The following is an 11157-nucleotide window of genomic DNA, read 5'->3' as shown; positions in this document are numbered from 1 at the left end:
GCTACATTACAAATAAGTCTACTTTGACGAATTTCTAGCGTTCTATACATGGTTTACGGATGTGGACATCTAGGCAGCATGAATTCGAATATTGTCGAGTACGAGAAAATTTGGAAAAATAACTTTTGCAGGATGACCTACATGTTGTAAATGTAAATATTTGCATGTATAATGGGTTTGCGTTATTAAAGTCTGTTCATAATTATTAAACCTGTGCAAGAAAAATGTTTAATATTAGCCATGCAATTACTTACAGAAGCAAGAGGGGATAAATATTCCTCCGCAAGTTGAAGAGACTGTAAGTTTTAATTTGAATGCACTCCTCATGCTAATATATATATGCAGTCACAATTATTCGAACCTTAAATGAAAGTTAAACTCGCTCATGATTGTAAGGATTTAAAATTTCTGTTTTTTATTTAGTTGGAACCTTTTTTCTCAAATGTTTCACATGTTTAAAGCTATGTTTTATATCAAATTTATTCCATTTGAATTTTAGTTAGACTAAAGAGGTAACTAATATGAAAATGACATCCAGACTAAAATCTTATATTTCTACTCTAAAGCTAGGAAGTTAATACATTTCTTAATATCCAACACAGAACTGGCTTAGTCTTAGCATTTATGAATTCTTGTAACAAGTATAAATGTTGCTCTGGATTCAAAGATGTTATAGAAATTATTTTAGAAACGATAACATTACATTGATATTATCACGTTTTGCTTGCTGGTACATACAAGAATGCTACAATACCGTATATTCTTATGATCAATTGACAACATGGAGACGTACGTTTCTAGGTAGAATCATGTATCGTCCATATGAAATTCTAGTATTATGATTTGTTAACGTGAAGTTGCTCAATTAAACTGCTGGTAGGCGGTGTAAACCTTGAAGGTAGCATAGAAAAAGTAAAATCACAAAAATACTGAACTCAAGAAGGATGATTCAAAAACGGAAAGTCCCTTATCAAATGGCAAAATTAAAATTACAAACAAATCAAACGAATAGATAACAACTATGATATTGTTATATAAGGAACAACTTATATTGTATTTTATGTTTTCATTAACAACAATTAATTATTTTAATTTGAACATTTTCACTAACTAGTAAAAACTATTCTACAGGAACCACCACCAGTTCCATCTATTACTTCATCACCACAGCAACCAAATGAACCTTCACCACAGAAGTCCACGACAGATGCATTTCAAACATGGGAAAATATTAGGAAAACAGGGGAACCAAGAATTGTTATCTCATTGATTGGGGCATACAATGAGTTTATTCCAACGTATAAATGGAAACACCAGCTGTTGTTAAAAAAAGCACTTACTCATGTTGCAAGATATGCAGGAAGTAAATGCTTTATATATTGAAAAAATGCCTATTGTTAACCTTTGGCGTATTTGCAACTTTTATTCTCTTCAAGACTTTTTTACAAAGAGGTATAACATTAAAGTAGATATGCAGCAGGGATTTTTAAACATTTGATATAACAAAACTGATAAAAAGAAAATGATTCGCTAAATAGGATTTTGTTTTAATTGTACACAAAACAAAGGAAATCTGGTCTGGAGAAAATGTTTTATATGTAAAAATATGCAAGAGACAAAACTTCCTTAAGATACCATCAGCAAAAACATATAATGCTTTGAAACTGAAAAGTTTAAGGACTCTCATTTTTTTTCAATGCATTAAACACCGAGGTTGAAAATACTACCAGTTCTTGCATGTTTATATTTTTTTTTACACAACTACCATAAACATATCAACTATTGTGTATGTAACAATATGTATAAATATGTAAATTGAATAGAGACTGAAGTTTTATTTGGTCAATTACTAAACATAGATTTAAACTGTACAATCAATTTTTTTTTCAATTCATTACAATAAATCAGTATAAGTTTTTTAAAGCGTTATATTAGTGACAATGACGATTATATAAGATATCTGATTGGTATATGTTAAGCAATAATAATTACTCATGAACACGAATATAAATGTATTTTTTATTGTTGTAGGATGTGGATTTCTTTACATGGAGCATGAGATTGCCATTGCTAAAAATATTATTCGGAATACTTGCAGTTTTCAATGTCTTCCACAGCATACGTATGGATACACTTCGACCATAGCAGTAAGATAATACAAACATTTATCCTAAAACACATAAATAGTATATATTAACCTTAGCAATACACTACTAAATTTATCATTAAATCAACACACATTTATGAAATGTAGTTGAATTTGCATTTTCACATCTTCAAAATATAAGAGCAATATTTTGTCGGCAAATCAGTATGCAAAGTTACACCGAAGGAGACATATGTTTATGATTACAGCAGCTATTATGGTTTTATGCACAAAGTCGACATTCAAAAACACACAACCTTTAATCATTAACTAAAATCATGTTGTATAGAGTTGTTAGTAGAAATCAGTATTATTTTAAAACGTCTCAACATGTGCATGATGTGGTCTAGTTAGATGCGGGTTTTAGAGTGCGTTAAAATGGTGGATAAACAAAAGTAGCAACAACCACTGGTCGGGTCGATCAGTGTTTCATGTGACCTTGTACATTTATGTCGTGAATCTGGCACAACACTAAAAGATAAGTAGATGTGGTGAGATAGCCCATAAGATTCTGTTTCAATTAAACTTATAAACATTTTATTTCAGACTGACATTTCTAGTTCAGGCCAAGGAAAAGTGACAGTGAGTAATGTTCAATAGAAATTACAACAAATATAATAAAGAAGATGTGGTATGATTGCCAATGAGATACTTTTCACAAGAGACCAAATAATATAGAAATGAATATCTAAAGATCACCGTACGGCCATCAACAATATGCAAATCCCATACCGTATAATCCGCTAATTCCCATTCCACATAGTCAGCTAAAAATGTTTTTTTATAGAAAATATTGACGTGTCTTTTCGTGCTTTGAAATACATCTGTATCATTATAACAAGTAATTTTAAGATATGCATTTATGTAAGACCCCTTTTTTGTTTTCTGTTAAATTCTGCAAATGCATGCATTAAAAGCTACCCTTTCTCGACAAAAACAGTGGCAGTCATTTCATGTTAACAATATGTCTGATCCTGACTGTATAATTAATTGCACATAAGGAAGAGTATGCTGATTTCCAGAAGTTAAAAAAAATCAAAGACAACAATCCTTTCTGAGCTTCCAAAAAGAGGTAGCTATTCAGGACACAAATCAGTACATGCTCAACAACAAAACACACTAAAAGCAAAGGAACACCGCTTTTCTTGCTGTTCTTCATCTCAGAGTCACAATGAGGCCTTCAACGCGGAGTGAAAACAAAATAAGAAATTCATGCAATCACTTAAAGTTTAAAACAGCCCCTGATAAAGGAATGAGCGGGCACATTAAATATAAATCTACAGGACTTGCATACACTTCTAATATAATTAATGCAAAATGTATGTTATCATGGTTAACATACGGATCATTTGCGCTCTTGTGAACAATTCACTGATCCACAACAAGTGTGCATGGTCAAGAAAGAACTTGTTTCACGTTTCTGTTTTAATTTTTTGATATAACATACCGAATAAGAAGCTAAAATTTTAATGGAATGATTTTAGTTCGGACTTCATTCCTATTTCTATTAATATGTTTGTTAATCTTCATTTATTGGTTCTGTCGTGTTATTAATTAAAAACAGTTTTTATTCGAACATTACTAGTTACATAGTGTGTTAGTGACCTAATACGATATATACGGGGTCAGTGTATTCCATATTGGTTGAGAGCGAAGCTACTACTAACCGTGTATTGAAATAAACCCCTCATCCCTACTAACCTAATATGGAATATACACGTTATCCACGCGGAAGCTTTTAACGAATCATATTCCTAGAACTGTATAGTAGGTAAGATCAATATATGTTCGCGTAGATTTGAATGTGTATTAATGATGTTTATTAAAGGATATATGTTTTATCAATGCTGTAACTGGCATTATGCTCTCATATTCGTTGTAGGCAAATGAAACTGATTACAAAGTAGTTATGATGAAGGTGAGCCACTTTAGAAAATACTCATATAGATGAGAAAATCAATACAATTATAGTGTTTATGACTATAAAATGACAGATTCGATTGCTAATACATTAGAAAAAACTTATTGCATCGCTAGAGATTTTCATGTTAATATTTAATCGTAATAATTACTGACAAACACATATAATCATGATTTTAGTTATAATCTAGTGAAAGTATACGTTAACAGTAATCTGTTTTTTTGGTTGAGGTCAATGGATATAATCAAAATGATATGGAGACTCGATCACAAAAAAATTATAAGGAAAGGATTTTGGGTACAACAAATGCCACATACTCTTGCATATTTATATACAAACATTGACAACACTATTACAAGTTTTAATATAAGGAATGCAGTACAAATAAATGCAAGAACTCTCATGGTAGAAAAATACATAAATAAATAATTTCAGTATAAAAAATAAATAGTAAAAATAGCTGTGTATTTTTTTTAAATGTGTGGTTTGAATATATGCTTGCAACGTATTCAAAATGCCTTGTGCATTGATGTCTGAAAAAAAAAAACATCATTTATATCCAATGATTGAACAAAACTTATATGTTAAAAAAGGTTTCATATTATACTTATATGGGAAGATTATTTGTTTTATAAGATAGACCTACAAAAAATATAATTAAGAAAAAGAGACACAATTGCAATACAAACGTTTTGAAATCTATTTCAGCTTTTAGAAATAGAGACTTATATCAATAAAGAGGGCAGAGTAGCATTTGAAGATGTAACTCTGAGAAAAAGAAATGTCATTACTCCAATTGGAGAGAAAACGTATATGAGTGACAAAGGTAAAGTTATATTTTGTTTAACATGTTTAATATTAAGGGACATTTGAAGACAAGTTTAATGATTTCAAAGAATCTATAGTTGATATTATTAATATGCCATGGCGTTGTTGGATATCTTTGCCGTATGCGTTTGCATTTCATCTTCAGTTGGTATCTTTCGCTTTCCATGCTGCCTGCTTTCTTAAACTTGAATTCACGTATTTGTATTACCCCATCGAAAAAGGACAAAAATAGCAACAAATAATATTTAAGACAAAAACACACAACACTCGCAAATTAATTAGTTGTTGAACGGTGACTATTATTCTGGCCAAAATATGTGATAGTTTAACCGGAGTAGCTAAATAATTGGTTATTTCAAACGTTTTCACCCTTTGCTCTATAGATATATTTTTTATTTTTCACAAACTTTAAAACTTTACTTAGAAACGATTGTAATCGGTTGTCAATATTATCATTATAGAAGTTTTATAGAGACAGTCATAAGACAGTTGAAATCTAAATAGTTGGGAGGCAAAACTCAAACAAAAAGAGCATATATAACTGAAACTTAAAATGTGGAGTTATTTGATGAATTTCAAAATATTAATGAATAAACTTGCGATTATCATCCATTCAGGATTCGCACATGGTACTGTATACTCTATTTGGTAATAGCTAAGTTGTAAGTAAAATGTTAAAACTTCTGAAAGGCGCTCCTGTAACCTAGATTTACAATACAACTACATACATGGTGAGCCTTATTTTTTTCGTTTAAAGTCTAATTTGATTCTTCAGAAATTAGAGTTCCAGTTGTTTTGTTTGTATTAAATGGCGGATTGGATACACTGGAACATGTTATTAGAGCTATCTACACAAATATATCGGTTGTCGTTGTTAAAGGAACTGGTGGAACAGCTGATCTTATTGCATTATGCCTTAAAGAGTAAGTTCATGAGTGTTCTTTTTCTTTCTTTCATACACCTCTCAATATTAAATAAGTATTAAATTTCGCATAATTGCTTGAATGTAAATATTTACGAGATATTTATGATTTCCAGATGTGCTTACATACGAACTCTACATAACACATTTTCTTTTTTCTTTTCAAAATAATCTAAAGTAAAAGAATAGCTTAAACGGTATTTATGTAAACGATATAATTTTATAATAGAAATAAAACAAATAAGAAAAAAAAAACACATACCGATATCGTTTCTGACAGTTGATAAGTATAAATCTGTTTTTATTTACGCTCTTTAAGTTTATATATTAAATAATGACATCTGCACTTCTTCGTAACATAGTATTTTACCAAATTGCAATTTCAAAACATTATCTGATTTGACATCTTAAAATTCTGAATATTATTTCTTTCCATATTTGACGCTGGCACAACAAAAAATTTATATATGTACTATGGATATGTCATTTTGAAATCAAATATGTAAAAATAGAAATAACAATAATGCCGAAACCCGAAGGAAAATTTTGAACTTTTGTGATCTGCACAATAAAGTTAGATTCATGGCATACCGCCATCTGGGATTGTACAATCACAGTACAAAATCGGTCTAGTTATTTTCCCAAATCAGCAAATTTGGAAACAGATTTGCAATTTAATGGTTAGACTGTTTATTAATATTAAGAAAACTTGTTGATTTATTGTATTATTCAAACTATTTTAACAAATATATATCTTTTTGGTTTTAAAATCATTTTTTTCTAATGAGCCATTTAAGGGGAGATAACTCTTCTAGTACAAAAATTATACTAGGCAAATAAGGATTTTTTTTTTATTTTTACTGCTGGCAAGAAAACAAGTTCGGTGACACCATGTTTTCTTTTATTTTCTTAAAACATATTATGAAACCTATCTTCTCACAATTTATTTCAAAATTCATCTCATAGAATATTTTTTATGCACTCTTGTGTGTTTTTCATGAACAAACTAACCAAAATTAGGCAATTTTCAACGACTCATAAATTGTAGCTTGAAAAATAGTACGGTGACTCATACTTTTTATTATATTTTTGAAAAAAGCATAGTAAAATCTTCATTTTGGCAAATTTTAAGAAAATTCTGTCTCAAAAAATATTTACTTATGATCTACCTTAAGCTACCAAAAATAGTTAAATTAGTTGCGATCTACTGGTGCCAAGTTTTTCTTTTAACTTATTCAATTAAAATGTGTTCGATCGTGTAAAGTAAATTAATTTTATTTTTACGGCTAAATTGACAAAATATTCTAAAATAAAAATAATGCAACGTATTTTGCTATAGCCGATGATTATGACGTTTTAAGTTGTCTTTAGGTAAACAATAATAACAAAATTATTTGACCGCATCAACCTAAACTGACCATATTTGCATTTTATTATGTAAATCCAAATATCTGCATACTAATCATGATAATTCAGTAATATCTATGTCACGATGTGTTTTATAAAATAAATGACAGCAATATTGAAACACATTGACTACAAAATGTTGTCCGCATAAATTAAAAGTGCCAGCACGTCCTCCTTTTGTTCAAAATATTGATACATTACAACATTTCAGTAGTTTTGATACCAAAGGCTGACTGCTTTATCAAACTTATTTGACCGTATCAATAAAAACTGACCATATTTGCACTTTAGTATGTAAATATATATTATATTTATTCTCCATTGTGGGCCCTTTATAGCTTGATGTTTGCTTTTACAAATTGTGACTTGGATGGACAGTTATCTAATAGGCAATCATAGCACATCCTCTTATATCTATGTATAAATACACGTTTGTCTAAATACTCCTTAAAAAATAATTTTCAATGACTTAATTTGTAATTTATATTTTTGTTATTTACTTATTTGTGGTTTCTTTGGCTGGTGGTAGGGGGTGTGGGAGCTGGTAAAGGGATCAATTGTCCCACCTTACTTTCAAAATGGGGGAGGGAGGCGGCAAAATGTATTTCTTTGTTTATATATGTTTCTTTGCACGTCTGTATGTACGCATTTTTCCTTCTTTGAGAGAAAAATTTCCTTTTTTTTAAGCTGAATAGAAGGAGATTTTGAACAATATTACTTTTCACGGGCGATGTACCTAAAAGCTAATTCGAAGCTTAGATTCTCAGTTTAGTGAGACATTCAAATGAGATCTGACAAATACTGTTGCATAAATTTGACCTTTCGTACTGTGAATAATACAGAAGGTATATGTTATTGCTTTATCATAAGTTCAAATATGTGTTTCAAACGTACAATTTGCAATATTTGCGAAACTTACGGGAAACTTGTACTTTGACATCAGATTCAGTGTTCTATAGAAAAACAATTATTTTCTTAAAAATAAATGTTAACAAAACATAAAAATAACCCTATTTTTTTCAAAAGGTCGATGTCAGATAGTTTTGGGGGCTTTATTTGAACGATAAATCGAAGTTATTTCTCTTTTGAATGTTTTAAGAAGAATTCACTGGTAGAATTTTGTTTATACTGGAAACTTTTTCATTCTTATGAGTTAATATTAACGGGATAATTATGCTCCAAGGTTCGGTATTATTATATTAATTGAAGTTGTAGATAACAACCAAAATATTGTTCATAGTTCGAAACAACCAAAAGATTGTTTATATTTCGAAAAGAAAAACAACACGTAAATGAGGTTGATATATTGACGAAACAAAGTCGTCCAGCCCAAATTTTATTTTAACATATTTTCATATTTTATTACTAAAATCTTGGTATATCTTCACCTAAAATGTTAGGAAAATAAAATCTGGTAATTTTTTTTAACTGTTTGTTTATAAACCTTGTTGAAAAGTAGCTAAACCACTCTTGTTCGACAGTTGCGTTCAAGTTCATTACATTCAAAACAATTTACAATATAATGCCTTTCATGTAAATTTTGATTAATTATCAGGTATTTTCAAAACAACGTTGGTTTTAGACAGAAAAAATAAAACGTGCACACTTTTGTCTAATGTTTGCATGAAAAATATAACTAAAGGAAATTAGATATTTTCATGTAAACGGTACGATTGTGTAAGAATCAAAAGGAAATGTATTTTCTAGTGAATATTTGTAAATTGTGCAATGGTTAAAGAATCATTGTAATACGGATCAAAGATTGTATTAACCAAAACTGATATATTCCTTTCGTAATGTTTTTTTTAATTGTATATAGATCTAGGAAGATGTATTATGAGTGTCAATGAGTAAACTCTACATCCAAATAACAATTAAAAGAAAACCATTATAGGTCAATGTACGGTCTTTAACCTGGAGCCTTGGCCTACACCAAACAACAAGCTATAAAGGGTCCCAAAATTACTTGTGTAAAACCGTTTAAACGGGAAAACCAACGGTCTAATCTATTTAAAAAAAAAAACGATGGATAAGAATTACGTATAATTACATAAACAAACGACAACTACTGTACATCAGATTCCTGACTGAGGACAGGTGCAAACATTTGCAGCGGGATTAAACGTTTTAATGGTACCAAACCTTCTCCTTTTTTCTGAAACAATAGTATAACATCACAACATAGAAAAACACAAGATAAAATATCAATTGGAAGACTTAACTGATAAAAAAATGTAAATTAACACACTATGAGCGAATGAATTTGATCTGCGATACCTGAATGCATAACAAATTAGAGTTCTCATATACGTATAATATTACATTATACAGCATTAATCAAGTTTTACATGTCTAGATGATTTGAATAATTAGAATGTTATAAGTGCGTAAATTTAACTTGATTACTGTTGCAAAAATTGACAAAAAAATTTCATGCATATTTTCAGTATGACAAAAGTGAGGAGGAAACTACCAGTTATGTTTGCAAAACGGTTTAGTGATGACATGTATGAAAAAATTGAAGAAATTCTCAATTAAATTGTCAAAAGAAATTGGATGGTATTATAAAAATTATATATGTAAAACTTTAAGTGGTGGAGGAATATGAACTGATGTCTGTGATAATAAAAAGTATCATGTCGTCTACACAATCTTATTAAAATCACTGGCTGCACATCTGAGTAAATTTAAAACTTCAGAGTCGTAAAGAAATCTGTTAGTCGCGCTCCAATACTAAATATATGTACGGTAATAATCCCCACACTAAAATAAAACTTTAAAAATTAAAACCACCCATAGTTATTGAAAAACTCATTTTTATTATTGCATTTGACCGAGTTAAACTGTATCCTTAAATAACAAGTCCACAATTAAAAAATTAAAAGCAATGGCAAAAAACCCAAACCCGTTATAAATTTCATGCGCCCAGGCTTTTGTCAGAAAGAATTCATTTTCATCAGGAATGCCAATAAAATAAAAAAAACGAAACACGTCTGAATATTACAGTGACATATGAGATTTATCTGATTACAGTAGATGGATTCACGCGTCAATATTATTATAAAACAAGAACAAAATAGTCCAGTGTACAAGAAAAAAAATAAAAAAACAACAGTTTACAAACATATTGCCATTAGTAAACGAGCATAGTACTGTTGACAAATATTTAGTGATTCAACGGCAATATCTTGACAAATATCTGGATACTCTCCTTACATATTATGAAATTAAATGATACGTTGACCGATTGATATTGCAGTAAATAGACACAAAAGAAGAACAATTCATCAATAGTCATGAATATCAGTACTTTATTCGAAAATATAGGATTTGATTCATCAATTCTTGTTTTGATTTATATACATTATTTCTAAGGGAGAAAAAAAAGTACACAGATCATGATAGTATATTACTATTTAATGGCTGACAGATTACTGTATCAAATACATCTAAACGCAGTATGATTATTTTTGTGATACATGTTGTGTAGAAGACATTGTTTTTTTTTGTTTTATTTTTGAACAACAATAAACACATTATCAAAAGATAATTAGGTTCTCGATATATTCAAAGACTATGATTCACAAAAAAAAAAGTAAAAATGCTAAAACAAAAACGTTTAAAAAAGCATTCGTCAGAAAACGCGATATATCTGCACTTGCATGATTTATACAATACAAGGGCTTGTTTATTTTAAACACATGTTTGCCATTCACCGAGTTGATTTTTCAAGTTTATAAATTTAAATCATGTTTGTGCTATTATATTGATTTTTTAGTTATTTTTGTTGCAGGTTTCAATATTCAATGTAAAGAAAAATAACAAAAAGGAACTATGGGAGAAGTTAACAGATGGGATTTTGCGGGCATGGTCATTTGAAGGGAAGAAAGGTACCCCTTCTCTAATGTTGTGCAATTAAATAAAACCATATTC

The sequence above is a fragment of the Mytilus galloprovincialis genome, chromosome 7 (genome assembly GCF_965363235.1).
Source record: "Mytilus galloprovincialis chromosome 7, xbMytGall1.hap1.1, whole genome shotgun sequence".
NCBI lineage: Eukaryota > Metazoa > Mollusca > Bivalvia > Mytilida > Mytilidae > Mytilus > Mytilus galloprovincialis.
This window is presented reverse-complemented; position numbering follows the sequence as displayed.